The 23,996-nt window shown below is 40.5% G+C and overlaps 1 protein-coding gene across 5 annotated transcripts in view; it reads right to left on the bottom strand.

The window, feature by feature from the left end:
* Window positions 1-23,996, bottom strand: part of ELMO1 (engulfment and cell motility 1) — a 417,156-nt gene that overhangs the window by 96,250 nt on the left and 296,910 nt on the right. The window contains exon 1 of one of the 5 annotated variants that reach the window (XM_084621574.1): window positions 9,553-10,017. The exons of 3 other annotated variants lie outside the window; for them this stretch is intronic. The gene's annotated coding sequence lies outside the window, so the exon portion shown is untranslated. Of the gene's footprint in view, window positions 1-8,031; window positions 8,052-9,552; window positions 10,018-23,996 lie in introns of those variants that run through there. One more of the 5 variants, XM_084621575.1, reaches the window with a different exon arrangement.

Here is a 23,996-nt window from a genome sequence, read left to right as displayed (position 1 = left end):
ATTTGCACAACTACTATGAATGGAATCCAGAGAGTTTTGCAAAGTTCTACTAAATAGCTATCTAAAAATGGTTTACTATGGCATTTAAAGACAGAAAAATCCTGGGCCAAACTTCTACATATGACAGAGCCTCTCACTGTACCAAAAATCACTGTACCTATGCATGCAAATTGGAACTTCTGGCTCAAACTGTGTTTGTGCATGTCTGCTTACCTTATCTGTGTGAAAGAACAGCCATTTGCATAGAAGGGTGGTAGTTTATGGGCATAACATACATCGTGTAGGGCTGCCAAGTTTGTTTGGTCATATTCCTGGAAGTTTCATCACATGACATAATCTTTAATTTAAAATTAATCTTTAATTCCTGGAGACTCCAGGACTGTTGGCTACCTTAGTTGGGTGCATCACTGGCAGTTTGACCAGACAATGAAGTAGCAAAAACTAAGGGGAAAATGTTGGTCTCTTCTCTGTGGATGTGAAGAACCTTCTTTGTAGCCAATCCACTTCACTGATAATAGGGGAACGGAGCCTCTCATGTAAAGGGGCAGAGCCAGAGGTGAGGTCAGTAAATCTCTTTCTTCCCTGCCAGAGGGCAAAGTGAGTGTCACAGAGGCTACTCTACTCATTAAATTGGAGGACTGGCCAAGGAGTAGCTTTGCTCATGCCCTGTGGCCAGTGGGAGAAGATTCTTTCACCCACTGTGTTCCCCAAGTTAACTCAAGCTAGATGCTGGGGAGAGAATTTTGCCCTAGATGACTAAAATTGCAGTATGTTCCCCTCTGAAAATATTTGGGACAGTATCTATAGCGCACATTGCTTCCTCCTTCATACTATCTCACTGCCTGCTAAAGGATACTGAAACCAAAACCAAAGAGCTAGATTGTGGTGTGGGTGTAAGGGGGGCATATTACACACATTTATAGAAAAACACAAGAATGGCCATACTGGGTCAGACAAAGGTCCTTCTAGCCCAGTATCCTGTCTTCCAACAGTGGCCGATGCCAAGTGCTTCAGAGGGAATGAACAGAACAAATAACCATCAAGTGATCCATCCTCTGTCGCCCATTCCAGGTTCTGGCAAACAGAAGCTAGGGACACCATCCTTGCCCATCCTGGCAAATAGTCATTGATGGACCTATCCTTTATCAATGTATCTAGTTCTTTTTTGAACCCTGTTATAATCTTGGCCTTGACAACATCCTCTGGCAAAGAGTTCCATAGGTTGAATGTGCAGTGTGTGAAGAAACACTTCCTTTTGTGCATTTTAAACCTACTGCCTATTAATTTCATTTGGTGACCCCCTAGTTCTTCTGTTATGAAGAGGAGTAAATAACACTTCCTTATTTACTTTCTACACACCACTCATGATTTTATAGACCTCTATCATATCCCCCCCCCCCTTTAGTCATCCCTTTTCCAGGATGAAAAGTCCCAGTCTTATTAATCTCTCCTCATACAGAAGCCATTCCATATCCCTAATTATTTTTGTTTCCCTTTTCTGTACCTTTTCAAATTCCATGATATCTTTTTTACGATGGGGCAACCACTTCTGCACACAGTATTCAAGATGTGGACGTACCATGGATTTATATAGAGGCAATATGATATTTTCCGACTTATTATCTGTCCCTTTCTTAATGATTCCCAACATTCTGTTAGCTTTTTTGACTGCCACTGCACATTGAGTGGATGTTTTCAGAGAACAATCCACGACTCCAAGATCTCTTTCTTAAATGGTAACAGCTAATTTAGACCCCATCATTTTATATGTATTGTTGGGATTATGTTTTCCAATGTGCATTACTTTGCATTTATCCGCATTGAATTTAATCTGCCATTTTGTTGCACCAGTCACCCAGTTTATACTCCCTTGAGTATAAACTTAACTTCCTACACATTGGGATAAGCAAGCTCTGCAGTGTTGCTTTGTCCCCCCCTCACACAGGTGGGCAAGAAAGGTTGGGAGCGGATGGAGCCTCGACTCCATCCTCAAATGCGTGCAGTGGTTTAGTTACATCGGTGCTTTAGGAAGCATGCGCTGTGACTGGTATAGACCCATCACAGGTCACTACCTCCCCAGAGCAGCAGGGAAACTGTGGGAGGTGGGGGTGGGGGGAAGACTGTGACTCTCTTTAGATCATAAATCAATGATCCAGCCCAAAGATAGCATCAGAGTGTTATCACAGTAAAATTTCGAAGAATATCTAAAACCTTTCATTGTTTTTTTTTTTTCAATTCTGCAAAATTACCTTGGTGAGGCTAAGAAAGAAACACTGTCACATCAGCTGTATCTTACCCTGAAGCTACTCCATTAATTCTTAGCATCCGTGGATGTATTCTTTTTATAAGTGTGAATCCATTCAAATCTTTTCACCATCTCCCCCACTTTTAGCCATTCATTACCGTGGGTGCCAGGATAAAATGGCACTGCTACAGACATGGTTTCTAATTTTCTCTTTATCAGTCGTAATGGTGTCTGGGTAGAAACCTTTTCTGAAGTGCAAATTGGAAGTGGATCCATAGGTCAGGCTGCAAGGTTATTTATATTCGAAAACCTCCCTTGAAAAACCTTTTGTGCGGCATCAAACGTGCTTTAGGAGGTGGATCTTGAAACATATACCTGTAAAAGCTTTTCTCAGCGTGATGTTTCACATTATGAGGCAACTAAAGTACAAAAAGAAATGAAGACGACTAGACTGTGGTTCCTAGCTATACAATGAGCACTTTCTTCACTACAACAATAGCACTGACAAATGTAGTCCACCAATTCAGATTCAAAGTATATTGTTTGACACATTAATTTGACACTGAACTAATATTAATCTTCTTTTTATCACAGTACAAGATTGAATTAGCACAGTACAGTAGAGCCTTGACTTTCCAAATCCAAGCTAACCAAAGTTCTTGATTATCTGAAAGTCACATATGTTGTGTCCACCGTATGGTTGACTTTGGCATGTTTTTATAGGTATTACACTTTATGCACTGAATTCATAAAATGGATGAGCCTGCCAGAGTTCATACTGTAAAGTCTGCAGGAAAAGGGCTTTCTCTTGCAGAGTTTACAAGCTCTCCCACTGAGTTTATAAACTCTGCAGGTTACTGGCACCCAGGACTACTGCTTATCTGCCACTTTGCTTTTCTAAATGAACGTCATGGGCCTCATTATTTGGGGGGGATAACTGAATCTTTATTATAAGTGAATGTATATACTGCACTCGGAAGTGTTGTAAAAAGGGAAATAATGCTATCAGTCTATCTCAGGTACTTATATGACTTATACTTATACTTACTATATACTTATATGACCCCCATTACTAGAAAAGGTTCTTCAGCCTAGGTCTCCTGTATTTTAGGCTACTGTCCTCACTGATAAATCACACTTCCTCTCATACAAGGGGACGATTGCTGCTGCTTTGCCAGCTATAGCAGTATTTGCCAACTGTAGGCATAGCCCCTCCGGGAAAGGAGGGAGGGCACTAGATGGTGGAAAGTAGAGCAGAGAAGAGGATTGATATTGGTGAGGAAAGCTGTAGGTCCCCAGAATCACCCCCCTCCCCTACAGACACTGCAAACATGCTGCCACATAAGCAAGGAAAGCAGATGGAAGCCCCCAGACAGTTACCCAATGTCCTGACATCACTTCCGGGAGAGGGGGAACTAATATAAAGATGGCTACTCTGCTTGATGCTGTTACTACTGTTGTCCCCTCCCCACCAAAGAGCAGCATTTCCAGTTGACGGGGGGTACCTATTACACTAAGACTGTTCTATACACTGACACCTTCTCTTTGCTGCCATCCATCGTAGCCTCTGGGAACCTCAGGACAGGATAGGGAAGCTCTAACATTTAAGGCTCCGCTGTATGCTAGTGATGCCTGCTGCTGTCCATCACAGTCCCTTCAAGAATGCCAGTGCTGGTTGTGAGGACGGGAAGAGGAGAATGTTATATGTTGGAAGATGCATTTTGTGGATGGCAGTGGCTTTATTTTATTATTTCGTATATTATTCATTTATTGATTCTTATTATTATTTAGAAGGGGCTGTGGTTTGGTTTTTGGTGTTTCTGGATCATTGCAGGAGGTGAGGGGAAAATAGCGTTTTTCTTTTTGTACCAAGAATCTGACTCCATACATTCTCATTCTCTCTCTCTCATGTGAATGGGGTTTGGGATGGGCTTTTGGGTGATTTTTTTTAAATGTTGGTGTTTGATGTGTCAGCAGCTGGGATTAACTGGCCAAATCTCTTTGTGAATTAGTGGGATGCCAAAGGGAGTGGGGCTGACTCTGTGGAGATATTCTTTGCCTTCCCATCGTAAGTACATTTTTTAAAGGATCAGATGCATGGTATGCTTATTGAGGAAGGTGGCCCAGGGAAGTCTCTGCACTCTTCTAAGATGACCATGGATCAGTTAGGCCACCACACAGCACAGAAGGCATTTTTATGTTGATCGAAAAGAAGGTACCAAGTTGACTGTCCACTAGATATGGGCATAATCAAACAGACCTGGTAGTGGTTATTGGGGTCATTCTGGATGAGTCTTACAAGGAGGAGATAGATGAATTGTTTTTGCAGCCTCCCTAACCTTCCCAAACCCTCAAAGAACCCACTTCTGTTCTCATGGTGGTATAAATGAGAAGTGGTTCAACTGAAATTGATGAATTTACACCACTGTAAAACCTGTGTCAGATGGGAATCAGGCCCTAGCTGTAAGAGAGAAAGTGGGTGACCCAACTAGAACTCGAACATGTATGTTTATACTACACAATTCCAAATCATTCCGGTTTGTATTGTCAGGCTTGCTTTTAAACCGTCAGGGTTTAAGATCTTTGTAATTGAGAACAGTCAAAAGTGATCTTTTCAGAAAAAAAATTAAGTGGATACAATAAAATTAAAACACTGGGATGGTTAAGCGTGCTTCTAAAGTTCTATGCTAAGCTGCACTCTAATTGCAAATGACATATGTGAGGTAAGGAACACGTGACTAGACCATTCCTGAACAACTGCCAAAAATCTTTTTGCATGTCACCTAGAGCTTTAAGACAATGCAGGAACAATGGCAGCTCTGTAAAATCTGCCAGAGTTGACAGTTCCTATTGTTCAGAAAACTTTTGTGAAGCATAGACGTTTTCTAGATTAATGCTGCAAAATGCTGAACAAAATGGGCGTCAAGCTAATCAATGGGCTTTGGTGATTCAATCTTTTGTTTTCTTGCTGTTCCATTTTCATTCTGTGCTGACTACTTCTCTGTGTGTGCGTGTGTACACTTGCACCTGTGTGCAAACACTATACAAGGTGTACTTGCGTGTTTGGAAAGAAAGGAGAAGAGGAATCTCTCTGTTATTGGGCAGTATTTGAATTTGGACAGGTCTTCTAAGGTCCTCTCTCTCTCTTTTTTTTTTTAAACTTAAATTAACTTTTCCTTAAAAACTTAATTTTTACCACAACAGTAAACAAAAATAGAACCTGCTTTGATTTGAGGTTATCATCCATGGCAGTTTTATTCAAGGTAATCTGTGATTTTATCTTTCCCACTACTACCTGGCAAATGGAATTTGGCTTTACAAACAAGCTGTGTCAACTTATTTGATTAATAGGGTGAAAATAAACATGAGGTAGGCAAAAGGATGACACTGGTGGTTTTAGCATCAATGCAGTGAACAGTTCACCTGGGTTGGCAATGGCTACAGTGTTTCCACTGAAGTGAAATGAGGGTTATGTTCCAGGGAAAAATGAAATACTCCAATTAAATATCTTTAACTGTGTAAAAATATACAGAAACTGTGTAAAACCTGCAGCCATCTGCTCTACTGTTTCTCTGTTAAAGGAAGCATCCCTTCTAGCCTTCTGCTGTATTTGCCCAGTAAAGATTAATGTTATGTAAATGAGGCTCTCCAAGTGTACTACGAACCACAGAGAAATAGTTAACACAGTAAATGCACATATCTGAAAGCAAGTTGTGTCAAGTCAACAGCTAGGAGCAATTTACTGTACGTCTACTCCATTTGGTTTTGTATGTATTTTCTGTGTTCTTCTTGCTGCAGGAAAGGGGAAACAATTAAAGGTCTTTGCAATAAGGTCTTACAGCTTATCTCCCAAGAAAAATGTAAGCAAAAAATGTGGGCCAGATTCACAGCTGGTGGAAACTGGTGTAGCTCCACTGAAAGCATTTTTTAAAAGACACGGGAGCCCACTGAACAGTGTTTTCCAAGTCTACCCAGGAAATTAAAGCTACCCCAAGATGGCATCCTTCAGCACTATATGTCCTGATTGCTGCCAACATGCCACAATCCTTAGTGAAGTCCACCTGCTCTTCTGTTGCTGGAATCCTTATTGTCTGTGACTCTGACATGGTTTGCTTAGAGTCTAATATGCAGCATGCCTCTACTGACTGTAAACAACTGTTCTGTATACCATAAGGCCAAAAATCTACTTCAAAATGTGTCTTAAATTGCAGCACTGATTTTTCTAACTCAGCCACCACAGTGGGTTGAAGTCATAAGATAGACTGTTATGATCCACTACCCAAAGCTTAGCAATTAAAGGCTCTCTCTCCCCACCCCTTCCTTTTATCTGCTAATGTATCGGGATAGACAAGTAAACAAATCCCTTCAAACAAGGTTATAGGAGATATAGGAATTCTGTCAGTCAAATAGTATTTGGTTAATGATAGTGACTGAACTAGACACATTTATATTCTGTTTGAACTACATTTGTGAAGCATTAGCAAGAATTCAGATAACGTCTTAGCATTATAATAACCTTACAATATATTTCTCTCTAACACAAATATTATCAGTCTTAAGACAGCAGAAAGTAGAAAGCTTTGTTTTATGGAATTTAAGTGTGTATTTCAGTGCCTGTGAAAGGTGGTCAGAAGGACAGCTCTGGAAATTACAGCACAGAGAGGTAAACTCCGGGCACTACACCCAGCTGTCCTTCCAATCAGACATGCCAAACCTGTGAAAAAAAACACAGAAATTGGGCTTGGTTTTGGCTTAATTGGCTTGAGAGTTGCTTGTTGGCTAGTTTTTGGCTTGTAGCTTGTTTGGCTTGTAGCTTGTTCGTTCTTTTTTTTGACCAACTCCCAGCAAGCGGGGCAAGGGGGGAGGAGGAGCAAGCAGGGGTAAGGGGCAAGCAGGAGAGAGAGTCGGGGTGTACAGCTGGCCCACCACATCCCAGACTGCATGCCGGGGGAATCTAGTCACGTAGAGTGTTGGGGTTCTTAGGGATTGGCTTGTTTTGGCCTTGTTTTTAAATGGGACTAGCTTGATTTTTGGCTTATTGTTAAAGTTGGGGTGCTTATTTACCATGTGAAAGTTGGCAACTGTGCTTCCAATGTGTCTCAGCCCTGACACAGAGGGACCACCTCTAAGATTGCGAGTGGGCACCTCTCTCTGCTTAGGCTGTCATCTGTGGTGATGTTTTTAGTGATGAATAAGCTGCCTAGTAGCATAGCAGATACACTATTATCTCCTTTCCAGGATTTAGTTTTCATCACTTTGTGCCATTTAGCACTGAGGGGAAATTTCCCAGTAATAGACAATGGTTGCAAACATATCATCTCTCTTCTTTGCAAAGACCAGGAAAGTGACTTTGTAGTGAAACTGTCACAGAATATCTGGGGACACTATTTTAATAAAAGATGCCCCAAGGATCACTGGTAAATGTAGAAAGCAGTGACCAATACTGTAGTGATCACAAACAGCAAGAATTCAAACTTAACCTATGGTCTTCTGGAATTAGCAATGAATTGGGTTAAATGTTCACAAATAATTAAAAGAGCCAACTCCACCTTTCATTAAGAGACATTTTGACTGTAGTAATATAATGGAATCCTACATTCTATATTTAAAAAAAAATCATTTTTAATCAGAGAGTTCTTGAAAAATCACACACACAAATTCCTTTTCCAGCCATAACATCCTAACCAGGCTCTATTTCAGGAGCGGACAAACTGTGGCTCTTTTACCATTAAAATGCGGCTCGTTGAGCCCCCCATTCCCCCCCACTCCCCTCATTCTCCACCTACCAGACTGTGGGGGGCAGGGGAAGCTCAGGACCTCTGCCTTGCAGTGGGATGGTGCAGTAGGGGCTTCTGCCCAGTGGGGAGGTGTGTCTCAGGGCTTCTGCCCAGCGAGGAGGGGGTCTTGGGGCTTCAGCCCTGCGTCGTGCATCTGCCAGGGCTCGGGCTTCAGCAGGAGCAGGGCTGACGTTTCAACCCCCAGCTCCCAACAGGTGTGCCTTGTGCCTCTCAAACTTCTGAAGATTGTCGTATGTGTCTCAGAGGGCCAGTAAGTTTGGTCACTCCTGCTCTATTCCTTGCACGGAAGGAATGAGTCTTGTACAGTACCTCTGCCTGGCACAATATGTGAGGAAATATCTAGAGAGAAAAACTGTTCAGTTTAGCAGTGTCTGAAAAGGAGACTCTTGGGATGAAATTTTCAGGCAGCAGTGTAGCACGTTAGATCTTAGTTCTTAGCATCAGGAAAGGAAATTGTGTGCTTAACTCCCCACGTGCACACACCATGCTGAAAATGGACCTAGAAGCAACTTCATTCTGCATTTACATTAGGGTTGGTTATGATAACTCCCAAAGAGCATGGCCAGATATAGCCACAAAGGAAAATTCTCCAATGTGACCCAGATAAATGAACTGCGCACTGTGAGAGTCACCCAAGAGCTTTGAGCAGCAAAGCTCTCAGTCCAATGAGAAGTACCTGATCAAATAGAAATAAGGATGGGTCAAATTCATGGCTGGTGTAACTCCACTGACTTCAACTGACTGATGAATTTCCCCCACTGACTCTAACTGTGCAGCATCTACTTAACAGGAGCTAAACTGACAAGTCACAAGAGACAGGAGAATCAAATTCCAATGTATGCCCCCTCCTGAGGAAAGGAGGGAACTCTCTGTGCTTGCCCTGCACTCACCTGCTTAGTGAAGAAACAAAGGGCTCCTTCCTGTCTCAGAGCTTAAAAATAGAAGAGAGCTTGCTGCTGAAATTAATTTTTAAAAATAACTGAAATAAAGGGCAGTGAAGGCATGATTCACTATGTTGAGAACAGTGATGGATGATCAACAACTGATGATTGTTTTTGGTTGGATGTCTGAACTAGTGCCTTACAAATTATTATTATAATAATGTGCCTGCCGACAATACAACATTGGTGACCAAACAGGTGCAGCTCCTACTTTTGCGCCTGCAGTTTTCTGTAGTTTGGTATAAGAGACTCACTTTCTTTATTAAAATAGAGAAACAGTCTGAATTACCTAGCAAAATATAAAACCCTTCCATATACTAATCCTAATTATGCTAACCGATAACCCAAGGCAATACGAACAGCTAATAGATAACTACTGTACGTCTGATGTCTAGAGACATTAATAAAACCATATCTATCTAGATGTGAAACGAACACACAAAAAGCCCCTCTTTGTGCTATTTACAGTTGTTGCTAATCTGCTTTCCTCTTTCTTGGCGGATAAACTATTTATTGATCTGTTCTCAGACTGAAATAGCAGGATAAGTATACACAGAGATTTACTTACAGAGATTCTGTAGTTCCATTGTTCCCGATGACAAATTTGCCTCCTATACTACAGCAAGGAAATGACTTAATGCTTTCTATGGAAGGAACAACGTGCTTCAATAGCAGATGGTCTCCGATGAAGCTCTTTAATGAGATCCGTTTTCAGTTTAGCTATGTGACAGGAGACCCCCTCCTTTGCACACCTTTGCCTGGTGTATACGTCAAGTCCAAAAGAATAAGCATGTAGCTTTGCTTATGTTTAGAGTGCTGGAAACGAATTGTGCTCCAATTGGCAAGAACATAGGAAACAGCAGCCAATCACAGCGAACCTCCATTTCAGGGAAACTCCTGCCCATTTATTTAGCATCTTCAGACACTATATTTTCTAGGAAGAGCGCCTCACTTCTAGTATCATAGAGAGAAAAATAATAGCTCCCTGTCTCTGTATCTCCTACTCCGTCAGCCCTCCTGCTATTTTTTAGGGCCGGGCAATTATCTAGGGAGAGTTCAGACTCATATCCAGCTTCCACCTTGCTGGGAGAAGAGGAGGGGAGAGCGCCTGAGCTTAACAATTACTGATTCCATCACCATGGAAACAGACTGGATGCAGCGAGCTAGATTTGTGTAGAACATCTGCTGCCAGACTCATAATCAAATGCAATCTCATCTTTTTTCCACTCTCACTATTTATTTGATTGAGAGTTTGCTTTCTCCTTACATATATGCTGGGAAAACACATACACATAGTTGCTTTCTCTTTGCATACACACAGTGTTAACGCATACATGCATATACAGACACAGACATATATTTGCTTCGCTTCTACTAACATACCATGAGAACATGCACATATATATGGATGTGCACACATACATATATGTATGTGATGTGTACTGGCATGCCATCATGTACATATACACTGAGGGATAGACACATCTCTAGCCAGACAGTATTGCTTATGTATGTATACACAGATTGCTGATCTTAATGGTATTTTGGGTTTGATTATTCATTCTATCAATCACAGAACAAAAATAGATGTACAGGCTATGAAAATGTTAGATTTAGCTTCCCAGCTCTTCTGTGGACCCCAGGAAATACATTACTGTGAAGCTCACATGCAAACCCAAACCAAGAGGATCTACAACCTGATCCTGGGCAATTTATTTCTACTGCACAACTTTCTGAAATAACATTATTTTATTTGTGGTTTATAGGCACCTGTATGCCTCTTTTAATGATCTGTTCCCCAAATGGTCTTTAACATCCCCTACCTTAGCCCCCAAGTCTTGACTGCAGGTTCATACTCACCTACCAACTACAACTAAATAGGATTCATGTTCAACTGTCAACAGGAAAAACCTTCATCTGCCACGTGGATTGCAATTCAGATATGTGGGCCACTCCTATCCAGCCCTGACAGCAGAAGGAGTAAGCATTGCCTGATTTGGGGAAGTAAAGTGGGAGATGCAATGGGGGAAAAAAAGAGGAATAATGGTCCAGTGGTCACTAGCCTGAGACTCAGGAGGCTTGGATTCAATGTTCTAACCACTAACTTCTGCGTGACCTTAGGCAAGACACTTAGCCTTTACGTGCTGAGTTACTGAGTCTGTGAAATGGGAATAGCAGCCCTGCTATACCTTACAGGGGTGTTGCAAGGATTAAATATTGTAAAGTGCCTAGACACTATGGTAATGGGGACCATATAAATACCTCAGCTACACAGAAAGGGATACACCTCTCTGCCAAAATATCTACGTGAATGTGTTTGAACTTACTAAATAGAGAACAAGAAGGAAGTGGCCTGTTATTTGGAAAAAAAAATACTCAAGTATTCTACAGAACCACTCTATTAAGTATTATAAATGGCCATGTTTAAGAATCATCCGTGCTCACGCCACTAGGCTGCAATGCTGGCACTAAGCATTCATTTTAGAGAAAACAAATGCTTTTTTAATCATGCACAACAAACGGGATTTCCTATGGATTAGGAGCAACTTTTCACATTTCATTACCTTTTCCCAGCTTTTGTTTTACTAGATATTTAAAATAATGCTGTCAGCCACTTTCTTGAGAGTGAATATCTTTATAAATCATTATCCAGCACTCTTGTCATTTATGGTCGCTCTTTTAGTTTTGAAACATTAAATTGCAGAAGGCAGCCAATTTGCATTTTGGGGGAGGGAAGGGCTAATTTATAGCCAGATTTGCTAACCAACAGGGTGTGCCGAAAAAGCCATCTTTATTTCTCCAGGCATTTGGAAAGAGGTTAGTTTGAGGGCAAGGGAAATAATGTGAAGGGTTTATCTTATTTATATGCAAGCAAATGTACACAAGCATTGCAATTGTTTATTTTGTTATTTGTTGTTGTGCTTTATGGACTATGTGGATTTAAAGCTTTGTTACCACTAAGAGCTTAGGATAGCTACACAGAATAGAAGCAAACAAACAAACAAATAAACATAAAATAAAATGCAATTGGACACAGAAGGATCATCTGTCACAGTCCCAGTGAGCCTCTGCACAGTATTTTGCTTTTAAGGCAATATTAAATTGGAGAATTTTCTAATCAGATGAATAGTTCTTTTTACCAGTACTGTGGTATGATATACAGAGTACAAGACCATTCATTCATGCTCAGTTTTCTTAACAAACCACCATCACAGGCAAATATAATGATCAATATTGTTTTGAAGTATAGGGTGAACCCTCCTTTAGCCTCAGTTTCCATACTCCTTGGTCGTCTCCCCAGTCCAACTGATTTCAGGGTAATGAGAAGAAAGAGCATCACTGATTAAGGTGCTAGACTGGAACTCAGGAGATCCATGTTCAAGCCCTTCTGCGCTACAGATTTCCTCTGTGAGCTTGTGTAAGTCACTTTGACTGTCTGGCATCTCAGCTTCCTTCTCTGTAAAATGAGGATAATAGCACTTCCCTTCCTTACAAGCATGTTTTAAGGATAAATACATAAGATTATGATGTGCTCAGATACTATAGTAAAGGGAAGCCATATAAGCACTGGTGACAGATGAACTCTGAGGGCTCCAGGGATGCAAGACCAGACCCTTGAACCTATGCAGAACAGGCCCACACAAAAATCAAGGTGAATTCATCAAGTCAAGCAGACACAGCAAATGGAAGCTGGGAAAGATGTTTTGTAGGTAGGAAGGAGTGCAATTCGAGAACAGCTACTCTTGGCATTCTCCCCACAAGATTGTGGATTTCCAAGGGAAAATTCACATGGAAGTCACTGCATGTTGACTCAGCAGTAATTATCATTAGTATTGTCTTACCACGTTACAAGAGCAGGTCAGTACAATCAAGGGCATTACATCTCCAGTTGGTGCTAGAAGATGTTTGGAGCCTATATGGCCTCACAAAGAAGATAGACACACACTACTGAGATGGTGTCTGCACAGACTTCCAACAGAGTCACAGCAGCTATTGGTTCTCTGTGGTGACAAAAGCTCCTTCTTTTCAATGGGACGATTAGCTGATAACTCTGCAAATACTGGGTGAATGTTTTGCCCACCCGATAGACTATTTGCAAGGGTGAAGTATTCATTCTAGAGGCAAACCCATATCTTTCTTTTGAGTCTCTACTCCCTCAGGCAAGCAGTAATAACTAGGGCCACAGAAAATATTTAAAAACATATAAAAAACCTTCAAGTCTGATGATTTTTCATTCAGTTTGATTTAATGACTTTTTCTCCAAATTCATAAAAAAATGAATTTTTCTCTCTTGAAAATGGGCCAATTTCTTTTTACTAAAATTTTTTTCCACACTTTTGATACTGTTTTTTACATAGAAATATGTGAGCTATCCCACAAAAAGCCAATATGGGAAATTTTACACACACACAACATAGATTAGATATAGGGTGACCAGATGTCCCGTTTTTAAAGGGACAGTCCCGTTTTTTGGGACTCTTTCTTATATAGGCACCTATTACCCCCCCCCATCCCCTGTCCTGTTTTTTCACAGTTGCTATCTGGTCACCCTAATTAGATGGATAGATAGATTGGATGGATAGATAGGATAGTATTTTAGGTTATATATCACATACATTGCCTCTAGACAGAGGTACAGTGTGATCTGTAGTAGGACTGAGAAAAAAATAAGATGCACATTGTGTGTGTATGTGTGCGTGTGTACACACACCCCTTGGTAAATCAAATTAGCCAGGTCTAAAACCATAGCGCCCAGTGAAGTCGGAGGGAAATGCAGAGGCACAGAGCATTTAATACTCAAGCCTATTGTAAGGAGATATGATTTGCTGTTTGGAGCACACAGCACTTTCCCTATTGAGATAGAATCACCCTTATGCGGTATCCTCTTGCTCAAATGTACGTCTCCTGGAGATTAATGTATTTATAATTTGAGGAGTATGTAAGACTGCTCCTGCATCACTGGGCTACACACCCCTTCCTCCAGTTTGCTCAGTTGTTGCATCTTATATATCTCTGTCTTGCTTAAAGTGCAGCCTGTGGGTCAAATGTAGCCTACAGAGTTCTACAATGCAGCCCTAACCCCCATACTGAGATGTGAGCCAAAGAGACTATTTTTTCAGCATGTGGTACTTCATCTTTATCAGAGCTGCCTTCCTTTGAGATGCAGGGGCTTCTAGCCTCCATGTGGTGCACCTCCATATTAAACAAGATTCCGCTAGTTAAAGCTTGTTAAAGCTAGTTAAAGCTAATAAAGCTTGACCTTTGGGCTCCTGAGACGTTGGGCAATATCTGGAGAAATACACACTTGGTCTGTCTAGTAACGCTAGGATTGCAATGCTCTTTCATCTTCTCTGACAACTGAGGTCCTTCAACTCAGCAGAACATAGCACAGAAATCAATTATGCAGTGGCTGGCGGAACTGGCAAGATCATCTGTTAAGTCTTTTCCACCTCTAATGTCTATGGTTTATATGAAAGCTGGGATGTTGGCAGCAGGTGGGCTGGAGAGTCATGACTTTGGGGTTCCAGTTCCAACTCCAATGCTAACTCATTGAGACACTGAGGGCAAGTCACTTCACCTCAACACCTCTGTAAAATGGACTACTACTACTTGACTCACTAAAAAAGTGCTTGTGTGGATTTATTAATGTCTGCAAAGTTCAGATATCTATTAATAAAAATAAAAAATGAAAAATAATAAACTACAGATATTAATATGCATAACAACAATTAAAATAATAGTGGAAGTTTTCAATTATGCTTGGCCAATGCAATAAGCAGCAAATATACCCTTCAATTTTTATGATTTGTTGACGTCACATTCCTCTACAAACATGTGGTTTCACTACTTAGGATCTCTTTTGCAAGATGATTCCTATGTAACAGGAGTAGGAAATGAACAGACTTGAAGAAATAAATACACCAGCTATCAAGCTGAACCAAAATATGTACATGGGAAAACAAAAATGAGAACATTGGGTTTAAAGAACAGAGCAACCAAAATCCATAAAATGGTGAATATTCCTCTTCACAGTGGTTAGATTTTAAGGTCAGTGAATTTTGATATAAAGTATTGGGCACAGTCTGGTGATAATGACACTTGACCTTAGGACTTGAAATATCAAATGTTTATCTTAAAAAGCAACTCTAGAATGTGATTTAGGTTTGTAAAGGCCATACACAAGGGCAGTTTTTTATCCACCACTAAAAAACAAAACAAAACCCACAAACCAGCCCTGCAGCTCTCTGCAACCTTTAAATCTAGTCATCTCAAATATATACCATATATAATGGTGATTCCAGAACTACAGATCAATTATACATCAAGCCATTGCATAACAAATAGCTGAAGAATTCAGACCATCAGCTCCAGCATTTCTACAGGTAATATTCTAAGCATAAAATTACAATGCCAATTTGTAACACCAATTTGCGGTGTTACAAAATCTGAAACTTCGTCTCTCTGGGTGTTACAAGCCAAACTTCTACACTTGGGTTTTTGGATTCAACCAACTATATAAATTTTGTCCAATGCCAAAATACTTAACCACCTTGTCGAGAAGGACTTCCATATATGTTAATCAAGTTAAATTTTTCCTTCTTTTACTCTCTCTGCTTTGAACACATTTGGCCAGCACAGAAGTAATCTTTCACTGCTGTACCCTGATGCCAACAATGGTCTATGGGGCATCTGGCTTTAGCTGCTCCCCTAACACTCACTTCGCTAATGACAAAGACTGAATTTACCTCTGATGCAGAGAGTCCAACTCCAAGAGCACCCTTTAAGGTTCTCTGTTAGCATGAGGAGTAGTGAGCAGCATACAAGGGTGCTATTGATGGTGTTGCAACCAAGGGGAATAAAATAGATCTTTGCTTCCTACTACTCACTCTCTCCCTCACACATGTATAAAACTGAATACTTGGCAGGAAGTGTGTATAAGGGTAAATGCTAGCAGAAATATCAACTGCTCAGTATTTTGTTATGCTCATCTTCTATTGGAACATGTTGATGTGATCTCTACTTGGTCACATAAAATAATAAAAGGATGATTTATTTGGGTCATTTGCTTTTTATATTTTTAAGAGTAGGTATGAAAACAAAAGGAAAAATAATTTAATAAAATGCTCCCAGAAGTGTCTGTGCTAAACTAATGACTCTGGAGCTGCCATGCTTCATTGTGTAAATAATCATGTATGTGTTTTAAATAAGTTAATTATATAAATAGGTACTTTGGAACGATCTAAAGAGGAGATTATTCACCCCAGAGACTGCAGCAGTTTGTGTCTCAGTGCATCTGCCGTGCAGGCACATTAAATCCGTTCACTCAAAAGTCTCACTTTTTTTTGTTGAAAGGGGAAAAAAGTTACTAGTGTGAGAATTTTTATTACCCTGAAAACGCAGTCTTAAGTATTAACCTGATACAACATTAAGAACAGTGGGCCAGAGAACATCACTGAACACCTTATAACTTCTCCAGGCCTTGTATGTATTTATATGAGCAGCTTTGGAAAAAATAGCCTTTTGATTTACTTTTTGTTAAAATTTGAACATTTTCTATCCTCTGCATTTAAAAGCAACAATCACATGTACAGCAGACGTTGGAGAAATTATATTAGTATGATTATGAACATTTCATTAATAAATTTATATCCTTCCATAGTGCCTTTCATCAGAGGATTTACCATCAATGAAGCCTCATCAGACCCTTACAAGGTAGGTAAATATCAGAACATACATGTAGAAGAGGGGTAAACTGAGGCACAGAAAGGTGATGGGGCTTTTCCAAGACTAAACTTACTGGCAGAGCTGGGAATAGAACCCAGAAGTCCTGATGACTAGTATCTTGTTCAACCATTAAATAACACTGGCTGTCTAGAACAGCTCAAACTACCCTACAAATCTATCTGCCTTCCCCCAACCTTGGGAACAAAATGTACGCAAACATAGGCTGAATAGAAAATAATGCAATTCACTGTTTATTACTTGCTTGCTTCCTTAAATTGACAATATTGAGGGAAAAGTTTTTCACTGACAATATGAATAAAAAATGGTCAGACAGGGCAATACCTAATTACCTAATAAGCAAATATGCTCTATTTTTCAGACTACCCCCAGCATAGCAACATTCATGTATATGTATGTGTAAATGTGCATGCTTGCACATACACATATATGCACACATGTGTTGTGTACACACATGAATGCAACACACTGAACATACATATACATGAGTGTTACTCTCTGCACTCACACGGTAGCTTCTTTTTTACATTGCTTGTTGTATCCAGTGTTTTAAATGGAAGTTCCAACCAAGCTAGATGGATTGGGGGAACATCAGGAGGAAAAGCTTCAGACTCTCCACTTTGGAAACCAAGAGAAATGGAGGGGCACTGTCCTCATTAACAAATCAACAACAAAGACACCTGTGAAGGGAAAAACTTAACAACCTAATTTGATTTAACAGAATTTAAATGTATATTATAAAAATAATGAATGACAATCTCTGAAGACCCAGAGGAGATTCTAAAGCTCTGACAGTGGCAACCTACACAATACCCGTCTTCCCGACATACCCTTAGCAAAAAAATGAAAAATGCCCTATTCCCTTTGTTTTAGGGAAAGAGTAAGCAACTTCCCACCTTCCATTTTGCCTTGCAAATACAACTGTTGACTGAGCAGACTAACTATACTCCATTTTTATTCAGGACTAAAGTTTTTATGGGTATAGTATTCCACCTGCTTCAAAACATTTCAAGTGACTACCGAAACTGTTCCCTCTCTTAAGACTAATAGGAAGGACCAGCTGTTGGAAAGCACTCACTGAACCTCCTCTCCAACAAACATGTCTCACCATTCAGCCCACGCACCAAGCCCAACTGTGTGTGTGTTCTGGCTCATTTTGTCAAGGCTATCCCATCTGCTCTGAACTTCCTTCTAGTTAATGAGTCTTCCTCTAATTGATCTTCCGAATGCATTTTACTTCTCTCTTAATCATCCACATACTAAACATGCCATCAACACTGCAGCATCACCATGCCTGCCATCACAGAGGCAAACCCCACTCTGCAATTCACTCCTCTTAAATCAAGCTTTCCCTCAAAGCATAAAGAATGTGGCTCTTTACAAGATGCACACTGTATTCGCAGCCCCAGGCATTGACTGTCATGTGACTATTTGCCGATATGAGCTTCCCCAGAGAGAATTTTTATTTTAATTCAGATGATAATGGTTCTGTTGGCAAAGCAGCAAGGAGCCCATTACAACCACCCTGCCTTCAGTTGCTGTTCCTGACTGCAAACGCAGGCATCAAAAATTAGAAGAGCACTTGCAGGGATCTAATTTAATATCATCTGTTTTCTAGGAAGATTGTGCTCACCGCTCTGTGGGTGTTTTGTTGTTACAACTTTTTTCATCCTTTCCTATGTACATAGTAGCGTATGCATGCCAGAACAGCTCTTTGAGAGGCACTGTAAAATCAAGGTTTGTTAACCAATAAATTTCACCTAAGCACTATATCAAAGATCTCTCATCTCAGAAGGAAAAATACCAAAACTGTTGGGCCTCCTAAGGTTGATTTCAATTGACTTTTTTAAAAGAACAGTACTCTCTAGATTTTCCATAACAGTGCTAGATATTCAAGACCCAATAAAGAGACCAAACACCCCAATTTTACCTGGAAAGTCTTGGTTCTCCAAATGACGTCACAGTGTCCCAGGAATTTTCACTGGGACATCTTCATCGATCAGCCTATCTGGGAATTGTATAACTACAAAATGTACGTTCAAGACACATTTGCTGCACCACTATCAAATGTACTGTATACCCTTTTCACTCTCATCAGGTGGAAAGTATTTATGGCACGATTGTTCAAAGCAAAAACTTGTCATAAATGAGCCAGGCAATGACACTGCTACATAGGTCTGATGACTCAATGACCTGAGCCTAGTCAGTCAAAACCCTCTTTCTGGTACTTCAGAGAGATAACAGAGGAGAGAGAAGGTGGACACCTGACAGTTACTCTGGCCCTCTGTGATCATCTGTACAGTCACCAGAACCATAGAGAGGAGGAAAGTCAGAGTGAGAGAGAGAGAGAGAGAACACTCAGCTCTTTTAAAAAAACTATTCTTTGCTTTAAGTAGAGTCTTTCCAACTCAGATGCAGCAAATCAACGAAAGCAACTAAAATGCAGAGAATTTGAATATTTTGTTACCCTAAAAAACAACATAATGGAACTGTGCTGGCGTATGATTGCGAAAATGCAGCTATCTGAATACCAAAGCATTTTACCAGAGTCGGCTGGCATGATGATCTTAGTGAAACAGACACAAAAAGGTCAAGGCCACACAGAATCAGTGGTCAAAGTGGGAGCAGACCCAGGTTTTCTTCCTCCAGGTTCAGTTCCCTGTAGATTAGAACCCAAGCGTATTTACAGCACTTGGTCAATATCTTTTTATCTGTTATATTTCCACTTTATGCTGTGTAGGGCTGCTTTAAATCCATCAGTGCCTTCATTTCTAAATGTTTCAGAATTGGGAGAAAAATGATTTTGAAGAGATTTCAGTCTTTCTTAACTGCTCAGGGGGATATTTTCAAAGCCATATGCAGGGAGTATGCCACGTGACTCCCATTCATGTTAAAATTAGAGCCACCAGAATAAACCCCATATGCTGCTTTGAAAATGTACCTTGGTGTCTCCACAGAAAATTTCTGCAGCTTAATGGAACCTGCACATTTTCTTCTGCTGTTTTTCTTTCTCCAGCCCATGAATATATTTTTAGCAGCTCTTAATTTTCTCCCTGATAATACTTTGCACCGTTTTGAAAAATTATGTGCTGCTGCTCTGACACCTGAGCAGCCCCGTTATTCTAATGGTCAGTTTAATAGGTACAGTATTTGCTTTTAAAATGTATAGCTTCCAAAACCACCCCTCTCTGAAATAGTAACAACTGGTTGATCCTGCCACCCTCACTGATCCAAGCTAGCCTCAAGGGTCTGCTCCTGCAGCCCTTGCTCGCTTGAGTAGTCCCACCTACTCAGGCCAGGTGTGTTCACAGTCCCCAGGCATCAGGCTTCACAATGCATTAACAAAGTGAGGTTCAGCTAGATCGAGTCCCTGTCTCCCTTTGCATTTGCAATACCTTATTTGCACCCACAGTCGGGTCACCAAGAGATGGAAGTGCTCAGATTTCAAGGCCCCAATCCTGCAACCAAAACGTGTGCCCACGTCGAGTCCCATTGAGAACAATGGGGCTGTTTATGGCATTTGCAGGATCAAGTTGCAGGATTGGGGTAGTTGTGAGTGTAACTGACCCCAGCATGTCTTGGTGGTAACAGCAAGAATTGCATATACTGCACTTACACACGTGTGTAAATACTCATAAATATTAGATTTGTCATGTACAACTATAATCTTCACAGTCATTTAAAAATAGAGAAAAACATTTTAACTTAATTTTTCATTTGACAGCTCAACTTCTCTAATCTTTCCTGCTTGTGGCTGCTATGCATGAAGGATAATGTAGTGAAAGATTATATGACTGCCATCTCTTAGCTTTCTCCTCATCCTCCTCTTTGCTCTCCAAATCCCAACATATTATCACTTTGCCAGTTTATAACAAAAATCCGTCTGACTCTGCATCTATCAACTTCATTATTTACCTATCATTTAAAAGCAAAGGGGAAAAACCAATATGTATGCCAGACTTTCTGTCTTCTGAACCTCAGATGGAGATGATTCTTGAAGACGAGAAAGAACTATAAGAAGGAAGAGCAGATGCCCCAAATTATCTCTCCTTGTCTCGATCCACAGCATCAACAACACCTGAAGAACAAGGAAGCAGAACTGAACTGGGGGAAGGATCCTGACTCAAAGAAATTCAGCCAGTAAGACTGGTGAAACATGGTGAGACACACTTTGCTTTGAATTCACTTTAGCTTGTTAAGTAGGAATTTGTTGTGTTTTTACTTTTATTTTCCTGTAATCAATTTTGACTTTTATGCCTCATTACTTGTAGTCACTTAAAATCTCTCTTTTGTAGGTAATAAACTTGTTTTATTGTTTTATCTAAACCAATGTGTTTCGATTGAAGTGTTTGGGAAATTCCATTTGGGATAATAGGATTTGAGCATGTCATTTTCTATTAATAAAATGACAGACTTTATATGAGCCTTGTATTGTCCAGGAGAGAGCTGGGAAGTACAAGATGTACATTTCTGGGGGGAAGTCTGAGACTGGGAATTTGCTGGTGTTGCTCTGCAATGTAATTCATGGAGTACTATAGCACTCATACAATATAATTGGGAGGAACTTACTTGCTGCAGGCTGTGTGAGCAGACCAGGCGTGGTAGCTCTCACAGCAAAGTAGTGTAAGAGGCACCCTCTGTTGGAGAACTGAGGGCACACAGCTATCCATTGGTCCAGATTATACCTTGGGTAATGTCACACCAACTTTTACCATAAATGTGCTATATAAGTCTCCTGTTTTAAGTGTAAGTGAAAACTGATCTCAGATATCACCATACAGTAACTTGGATATGCTGATATTCTAATGGCGACTACTGTATCAGGTAGAATCTTCTCTAGAGCCTGCCCAGGAATTTTTGGACAGAACTTTTCTTGTTGTTGGAAAATGCTGATTTGTGAAAACAAACTTTTTGTGAACATTTATCAGTTTTGTCAAAACCTTCATTAGGAAGGTTTCTCAGGTCCTTGATAGAATTTCTCATGAAAGCCAGACAAAGACCCCAGAAGAAGAGGCCAGTAGTAAGGGCACACACTGGATCAGGCAGAGCAAGCCCTTGAACCCGGGTCTTCCATGTGAGTGCCCTAACCACCGAGCTATTCTGGAGTGGGGGTCTTGCTCTCTTCCCTCCACCCATCACATGAGGAATGAAAAATTCTGAAACCTTGACACTTTTCACAACCTATAATTCTTGTTATCTGGCCAGCTCTACTCTTCTTATCTTCTTTAATGTTTGACAAATTACATGGTATTGGGTCATTCTATTTTTTTCTGCCTCATACTTGGTTTTAAATAAACAGTGATTATTTATGTATATTTCATATTGGACAATGAAACATGTGGCTTGTAAATGTGTCGATCTCCAAAAGAGGAAGCCACTTCTAAGCATAGCCAGCATGCAAATTGTATAATTAACTAAGCAAAAATTAAATTAAACTACTGCCAGTCCCCCAATTTGAATTTGGTTATTGTATGTCCTCAGGATGGTGGCGTAGCAGAAAACTAATGAGAAAGTCCTGGCTATCGTAAAATCAACAACAGATATGGAAATGTTACTATAGTACTAAAAATCAAGAAGCGTAGAGAAGGAAATTAGAATCACCAAATTCTTTCACATGGTAATAACTAAAGCAAATTGAGCAGCTACAAAACATTCTGTTCTTTATAGATTAAAGGCAACAAGGCAAAGAAAAGCATACGAGTGCAACAAAGTTTTGTACAGAGATTTTCATTTTTAAAAACACAGTAAACTACTCCCATCAGGTTTTCTCTAGCTGGTACCCATTCACACTGCGCGCATGTTGCATGCGTCTGAGGTTTATCCACTCGCTCAGTAGCAAAATTCTTGTCCTCAAACAAACATAGTTGGCTAGTACAGTGCATGTGGATTTGGGTGGGAAAAAAACGTGATTTCTTCATTATTAAAAGGTATTGTTTTTATTCGTACATGTAAAGGACACTTTACTTGGTCAAGTGCCCCGTTTCATAGTTAGGAAGAGGAAATTGTAATGTTTGCTTGATCTTGTGCATGTCTTTTAACTTAAATAATGCCCTTCAGTTTCCTTTCAGTAATGAAAATACATAGCTGCCAGCAGTCCCAGTTGTTCAGAACCCAGGGACTGTGGCCATTGCTACAGCCTGAGGGATACTTTTGCCTCCTATCACAAGAGGCCATTGAGCAGAGTAGCAAATAGACAGAATGAGAGTACCTATTGGGTGGTGGTGGAAAGAATCAGTTTGGCAGGGATAGCTGGAATATGGGACTTGGCCCTCCTCAGCAGAGAAATTGAGGAAAAAGCCACAGGTTGTGAGAAAAGTCCTACCATTCCTCCCTCCCCCTGCCCCCGCCACCTGAAAGAGCAGTAGCTGCAAAAGGACCTCTCTTAGCCCCTCAAGATGGCAGCCACAGACAGGGATAAGTCTGTTGGGGGCAAGGGGTCACGGGGAGAGAAAGGATAAAGGGAGTCTCCAATGGAACAGAAAAGCATCTGAATATCTGAGTGTTTGTTCTGAATCCCATTTTGGAAGTTCCTCAATTACTAGTTTATGGGTATTTTTTATAAAATTACAAAATGGAGTTCAATAGGGAGGAGGAGTTACGAGTCTGAGCATTCAGATGAAAAGTAACCTAAAATCCACCAGAATGGGTGCACAGCTCTTTGGCAGCTTCCATACGCTGGCTTAGCTGGAGAAGAATCCTTGTAAAAGAATTTTAAAATGTTGGCAACTATGAAATTGCCCTCTTTATTGCATACTTCTGTGTTTGCAAAAATTATGATGTTCCAGAATCCCATTTGGTGTTTTTCAGACACTCTTCTAACTATGAAGTAGGCTGTCCTAAAATAAGTTTTAGATGGTAACTAATATGCTCACACCATACAGGGTAAACTGGCTTTCCAATTTCCCTAGGACATTTGGTCAAGCACAACAGGACAAACACTTATTCTTATAAAACGTGCCAGGGGATTTTGAATATCCATACAGAGCAGGCATAGTCCTGGTTTATAAGGCCCTACCACAAGTACCCATGTTAACAGCAGGGCAAAGGAAGGAGTGCTGAGTTAGTCCTGTTGGGACCTGAAGATTAAAGCACTCTAGGGACAGCTACAAGTGGAGTGGAGGGTGTACAATACTGTGTACCCTGGGAAGTGTCACAACACTTCAGTTCCTTCCAGTAGTAGCCTACCAGCCTAAAATCCTTGATGCAAGTAGAGACCATGAGCATTTCAGTTTTCATAGTCATGTTGTTACTGTCCTCAAATGATGCAGA

The sequence above is a fragment of the Lepidochelys olivacea genome (genome assembly GCF_965140295.1).
Source record: "Lepidochelys olivacea isolate rLepOli2 genome assembly, chromosome: 2".
Lineage (NCBI taxonomy): Eukaryota > Metazoa > Chordata > Testudines > Cheloniidae > Lepidochelys > Lepidochelys olivacea.
This window is presented reverse-complemented; position numbering and strand designations above follow the sequence as displayed.